General features: G+C 36.8%; 1 pseudogene across 1 annotated transcript; it reads left to right on the plus strand.

Moving 5' to 3' along the window:
* Positions 1-1,033: 1,033 nt before the first annotated feature.
* On the plus strand, positions 1,034-5,610 carry LOC149181269 (oligopeptide transporter 4-like; annotated as a pseudogene). Its single transcript, XR_016257003.1, has 6 exons — positions 1,034-1,540; positions 2,102-2,199; positions 2,411-2,977; positions 3,092-3,347; positions 3,453-3,635; positions 4,549-5,610. The product of XR_016257003.1 is annotated as an oligopeptide transporter 4-like (transcript).
* Positions 5,611-7,256: the final 1,646 nt, after the last annotated feature.

Here is a 7,256-nt window from a genome sequence, read left to right on the forward strand (position 1 = left end):
TGGTTCATGAGCTTGAGCGCAATTCTGTTATTTCCTTCCTGGTAATCAATGTGCTGCTGGTCTTCTTCTGGTCCATACGCGAGCATTGGCGGTGGGGGCTGATCACATGACGCTGTTGATATAAAATTTCACTGTTTTATTGATCTTCTGGTCGATACTCAAGCCTCGGCGGTGGTCACATGATGTTGCTGGAATATAAAATCTTCTTGGTTTGGTTAGGTGAAAGATTGATAGCATGAGATGCAGATGTGATATGTGAATGATTAAGAAAGGAAACTGAGAGTATAACTAAAGAAATTAAGAAATAAACATGGCGTGTCCACCCAAATTCCAGGTAACCTACCCACTCCATAATCACACTTACAATGGTGGACCATTTAAAAATATGGTGGCATGGTGATCACCTTAAGCTCTCAAGGGAACTCTGCTTTGTTTACTGTGGATATGAAGGCTTGGTTTAAATGCGAGTCTCTCAAGATGGGAACAAATCCATGCCCAAATCCAACTGTTGAAGAGACATGGGGCGGGGCCTTTTCCCCATTGCATGGCTAAAGTCTTAATTTAGTGGAAATGGCAATTAGAAGTCCATTTTCTTTCTGTGATTAGGACAAAAAATTAAAAGGAATCCTTGTACTTGTCTCAGTCTCTCAGACCCACCGCATTTTTGGAGGATTCGCTGACTCAGGAAAGGAATCAATAGTGATTCACTTGATAGGATCAGCTGGGAATGCAGCAGGAACCGGTTTCAGATATGGAACATCTGGCCCTAGTATGTTTTCTTGAACTGGGCATTTAATTTGATCTATTTATTCGTCTGAAGCAGCAGAGAAAAGGCCAAAGGAAGAGGAATATTTATAAGATTTCTTTCATCTCTGCAAACATATAGGTTTATACTGAAAGGGGAATGGAGAAGAGTAGTAGTTCCAACATGAAGTGGAGTGGATAGATCAGCTCAAGGACAGACAGAGCTCTCAGCCTATCCTTATAACTTAGGCCAGGCCAATCAGGTACAAATAGTTATTTATTGCTGTCAGTGTAGAGAATTAGAATGGCAGTGGACAGATCATTGGAAGTGAGCAAAGAGGAGGAGGGGGAAGAAAATTCACCAGTGGAGTAGGTGGCATTCACTGTGAGTACAGAAGACGATCCGACCATTCCTGTATGGACATTTCGAATGTGGTTTCTGGGGCTGCTTTCATGCATCCTGCTCTCATTTTTGAACTAGTTCTTCAGTTACAGGAAGGAGCCACTTATCATCACACATATTTCAGTGCAGGTGGCAGCCCTTCCCCTTGGGCATTCCATGGCCTCGGCTCTGCCAAAGAGGAGATTCAGAGTGCCTCTGTTGGGGAAGGAGGTGTCCCTGAATCCAGGGCCCTTTAATATGAAGGAGCATGTCCTCATTACAATCTTTGCCAGTGCAGGCTACGCATTCGGCAATGGATCCGCCTACGCGGTGGGCATTGTCAACATCATTAAGGCGTTTTACATGAGGAATATCAGTTTTCTGGTAGCTTGGCTGATCATAATTACAACTCAGGTATTAGGTTGTGTTCGCAGTGAAATATATTAAGTTTGAGATTATCTGTCTATAATCAATGATTTATGTGATATTATTGGGATTTTTTTGTATAGCAAGTTATTAATCGACTGATCCAGAGCATTGATTAATAACTTATTTGATATAGATTATAGTAAAGCTTGCGTGCCTTCAATGGTGAAGAATATGTGTTTCTTCAACATAAAGGGACAGAGTAGTCACATTTGTATAAATCTTAGCAATTAAATAACTGTGCAAAAGAGGTTTTTTGTGAATTGAATATCAGTAATCAAATAGCTACTCAAAAAGAAGATTCTTCGTCTCACCAAAAAAAGCCTTACATACCAATTTGGTATTTAGTTTATTGATCAGAGACAATTCCCACCAAATACATAAATCAAAAAACCTTACATACCAATTTGGTATTTAGTTTATTGATCAGAGACAATTCCCACCAAATACATAAATCATTTTATTAAATGCATGTGATTTACAGTTCTATTTCTGTGAATAAATATATGTAAATATATCAGTTTTTAATATTGTGCTGGGATGAATCAGGTGTTAGGATATGGATGGGCTGGACTGCTTCGTAAGTATGTTGTAGAACCTGCACACATGTGGTGGCCGAGCACACTGGTCCAGGTGACCCTGTTCCGGTATAAATAGAAACGTCGAACATATTTCTTGAGAGTGTTTTAAGTAAATCAATTCATGTTAATGGATCTGCCACTTGATAAGTGGTTAAATTTAATAATTTATTCTTATGAAATTGAGAAAAGAATTTAGCCAGTCCGCTTATTAAGTTACTTTTCATTTAATTGTCCTGTGAGAGTTGGTAATGGAGAAGGTTCTGTGTTTGACATGCAGGGTACTGCATGAGAAAGACCATGGAAGGGGGATGTCTCGTAATACATTCTTCTTCATTACCATGACCTGCAGCTTTTGCTATTATGTATTCCCTGGTTATCTTTTCTCAACTCTGTCCTGCGTATCGTGGGTATGTTGGATTTGGCCTCGCTCTGTCACAGCACATCAGATTGGCTCTGGTTTGAAAGGCCTTGGACTTGGTGCCTTTGGTTTCGATTGGAGCACGATTGCAGCCTTCTTGTTCAGCCCCCTTATTTCTCCATTCTTTGCCATTATGAATGTCTTGGCTGGTTATCTCCTCGTAGTATACTTGACCGCCCCTCTTGCTTATTGGGGCGCTAACCTGTACAATGCAAAGACTTTTCCTATTTTCAGCTCGGATTTGTTCACTGCCCAGGGGAAAAAGTATAATATTTCACAGATTGTGAACAATAAATTTGAGCTGGATCTTCCTGCTTACAATCAGAATGGTCAAATACATTTAAGTCTGTTTTTCGCTCTGACTTATGGGTTCGGATTTGCAACTATTGCTTCTACCGTCACCCATGTCTTTCTGTTCTATGGGAAGTAAGTTCTGATCCTTGTATTGATTTGAATTTCATTGCTGCCTTGTTAGAATGTTATCAATTTTGGATGTTAGTTTAAACATTAAATGGTCTGACATGCGTTGTGATGGTCGAGGGAAATATGGGAACGTACGGTTGCATCATCAAAAAGTAATCGGCCTGATATTCATACTAAATTGATGCGCAAGTACCCAGATATCCCACAATGGTGGTTCTACACTCTCTTGTGTGGGACTCTGGCTGTTTCCTTGGCACTTTGTGGGTTTTTCAAGGAAGAGGTGCAGCTACCATGGTGGGGCTTACTCTTTGCCTGTGCTCTCGCTTCATTTTTCACTCTTCCCATAAGTATCATCACTGCTACTACTAACCAGGTAAGCAGTTTGGTGGAGAAGAGATTTTATTGATGGTTTTGCAGTAAGAATTCTATGTTTTTTTCTTGCTTATGCTTTATTTTTTTTTATTTTGTTTTGGCACAGACACCAGGCTTGAATATTATCACCGAATACCTAATGGGATATATCCTTCCTGGGAAGCCTATTGCCAATGTTTGCTTCAAGGTCTATGGTTACATGAGTATGAGCCAGGCAGTTTCTTTCTTGTCAGACTTCAAGCTCGGCCATTACATGAAAATCCCCCCTCGATCTATGTTCCTTGTACAGGTATGCTATGCTATATTTCAAAATACTCACTGTCCCTCAAAAAGTTATATATATAGCTGGTCACTCACCCAGGTTATGAACATGAACATAAGTTTTCTTCTTGCTTCTGTGCTATTCTAATATCATTTTAACACTCCAGTATGCTGTGCTATATTTCAAAATACCGTCTGTCCCTCAAAGTTTATATATATATATATAGACACACCCAGGTTATGAACATGGACATCAAGTTTTCTTCTGGCTTCTCTGCTATTCTAATATCATTTTAACACTCGATTAGAAAAGGTCCAGATGGTACTTTCTTATAAAGCACAATAAAATGTGCGAGTACAAAATATATGGTAATAAGGTATATGATTGGAAGCAGATAACAACACAGTAATATACAGTAGACAGAGGATGACTATTTTCTCTTTGTGAAGAAAGAAATTAATGTCAAGTAATGTTGTTTGATTGTGGAAAACAGTAAATTAGAAAATAAGAAATAGTTGATGTTCAATCAAATTGAATCTTATTTTTCCTTTGAACTCTTGCAACTGATTGCTCAAAAAAATCAATTTTTATTAATCATATAATTGAAGAAAGGTTTAATTTTTTGAGGAGTCTATTTTCTGGTGCAGAAAGAACTGGCTTTAGGTTTTAGCTCTTTACAATTTATAAATGTTTAGACACATTATTGACCTTCTTGTTAAAATGATAACAGCATGACTTTTTTTTAGCTTCAAATCTCTATATACTATAGATGCACAGTAGAATTCTTTGTTAAAACAGGGTATTTATTTTTTAAGAAACTGGAATTTGCTATAACCAATCTAGCATTCACTGAAGATTTTCAGAATGTTGTTTGGATCATCTCAGTAGCTGCACACAGCAAATTTGCTGTGTTGACTGACTTCCTGTGAATGCAATGCAGTTTATAGGCACAATAGTGGCTGGAACAGTCAACCTGGGAGTTGCATGGTGGATGTTGGGATCAGTGAAAGATATATGCCAAGCAGATCTTTTGGCTGCAGATAGCCCATGGACATGTCCTGGTGATAGTGTGTTTTTTGATGCATCAGTCATATGGGGTTTGGTTGGTCCCAAGAGGATATTTGGCAAGCTTGGAGTGTATTCCCAATTAAATTGGTTCTTCTTGGGTGGGGCAGCTGCTCCAGTTATAGTGTGGTTGGCACACAAGGCATTTCCAAATGTCAAATGGATTCTTCTGATCAACATGCCAGTTATGTTGGGATCTGCTATGATGTTTCCAGCCACTGCAGTCAATTACACATCTTGGATAACCGTTGGGACCATCTTCAACTATTTTATATTTAAATATCATAAGGCTTGGTGGCACCGCTACAATTATGTGCTCTCTGCAGGCCTGGATGCTGGTTTGGCCTTTATGACGATACTACTATACTTTACATTGGGTCTTCACAACACATCCATAAACTGGTGGGGAGCAGGAGGGGAGCATTGTGCTTTGGCAAGTTGCCCCACTGCTAAGGGTGTCAAGGTGGATGGTTGCCCTGTTTATTAATTCTGATCTTTGATGTTTGCTGCTTTTTGCAGGTCTGATTTTCATGTTCAGACTTATGTACGTTGTATACATGTTATCTCACTTCAACTATTTTATATTTAAATATCACAAGGCTTGGTGGCACCGCTACAATTATGTGCTCTCTGCAGGCCTGGATGCTGGTTTGGCCTTTATGGCGATACTACTATACTTTACATTGGGTCTTAACAACACATCCATAAACTGGTGGGGAGCAGGAGGGGAGCATTGTACTTTGGCAAGTTGCCCCACTGCTAAGGGTGTCAAGGTGGATGGTTGCCCTGTTTATTAATTCTGATCTTTGATGTTTGCTGCTTTTTGCAGGTCTGATTTTCATGTTCAGACTTATGTACGTTGTATGCATGTTATCTCACCTAAAATATGTATATACACACTTTATTTTCTCATATATGCACACTTTATTTTCTATCCTATATTTAACTCAAGAAGCATACACTCTTTTACATTTATTCGTTCTCTGAACACAGTTTACTCTGATTGATGGCATAATCAGCGAAGCCTCTTCTGCATTCAATCGTTTTATGTTTAACATGTTTAAAGCTCTAATTTAGTTAGGTGATGAGATACAGAGTTGATTTTATATATATATATATATATATATATATATTTTTAAAAAAGATACATGTTAATTAAAAGATTTAAATTTCAAATTAAGTAATTTAAATAATATAATTATCATCAATTAAATTGTTAGATTTTATGAACAAAAAAGTGAACATACATTTAATCTAACACATCCAGTTAACATAAATTAAAAGTTAAATCCAATTAACATATTTAAAAGTTAAATCCAATTGTAACAGCCTACAAAACAATTCAAATGGTATGAATACAAATAATGGTTTTCAATAGCATTGTGACACTTGTATATTTTAAAAAACACAATTTATCAAAATTGTTTTTAGAATTCAATCAAAATTGTTTTATGATTCAAAGAAGTACCAGGTTTTTAAGTATAAGTTTGCAAGTAGTTAGAAATGGGTTTTTTTCTTATTTGTGTTAGATGTTTGATTAGATAATATTTTAAAGATTAAGATTTGAAAAAAAGTTGAACTCTTCTAATTTTGAAGTTTATGAATTTTTTTTATTGATTTTAAAAGAATTGATTTTGCCTTGGTCTCTCATTCATGTGGACTTAGCTTTTGGTCATTGATTGGTCCATCTTGCTATGATCTAATGAAAATGACTTTTTTATAACCAAATCGTAAATGTTTTTCTTAACTATATATTGAATTTAAAATTTTGTGTGGCCATCTATTGGAAGCCTAACCTTTTGGGTGATATATTGCCTATGTCATTGACTTTCAAGTTGCCTGCTACTATCACATGAAAGGATGCCCTTCTGGGTGAAAATTTGCCCTAAGTTAATCAACTTTCAAGCAACTTGTGAGCTCATTAGGATTGAGTGTAATTTTTAATTTAGAAGAAAAGAAGTGACTCATGCTTAAACTAGTTAAATCCATTTAGTTGTTCTTGTGGCTTGACAATTCTTTAATTTTTTTCAATCTCTATATTTATATTACACTTGTGTAGAAGGTGGAATTATATATGACACACCAACACTAGCTATTGGAGTATTGAGCAGAGGGGGCTCTCTGTGCAATTTGAGTAGGGAGGAGGGGGCTCTCTATGCAATTTGAGTAGGGAGGTTACTGTTAACTAGTTTTTTTAATGCAATCTAAGTAATCCTAGTGCTTAAATGGCAAATGTAGGTATTGTATTGCTAAAGTTATGCAAGTTTTAAAATGACAAGTTTCACAATGCCACCCCTATATCTTAGAGGAGGGGAGGAGGTCTAAGCACACTAGTGTAGCTAATGATGGTTGAGTTCTCATAATCCTAAGTTTTAACTTTCCTAATAATGGATAAAGGACTATCCCTAAAGCCTCAATTATCCACCTCTATGTATAGGTTTGATCTTGTTGCCCTTGTAAACACTTATAAAAATATGCAAATACTTGTTTCTATGTTCAAAATAGTTCACATATTTCTATTGCTTTTATGCCATATGGCTTTATAACTACATTATTGCTTTATTAGTTTATTTTATTTTAAGT

This window comes from Pinus tabuliformis, chromosome 3_2 (genome assembly GCF_031772625.1).
Source record: "Pinus tabuliformis cultivar Carrire ecotype Pingquan chromosome 3_2, CPIR1, whole genome shotgun sequence".
In the NCBI taxonomy this organism is placed as follows: Eukaryota; Viridiplantae; Streptophyta; class Pinopsida; order Pinales; family Pinaceae; genus Pinus; species Pinus tabuliformis.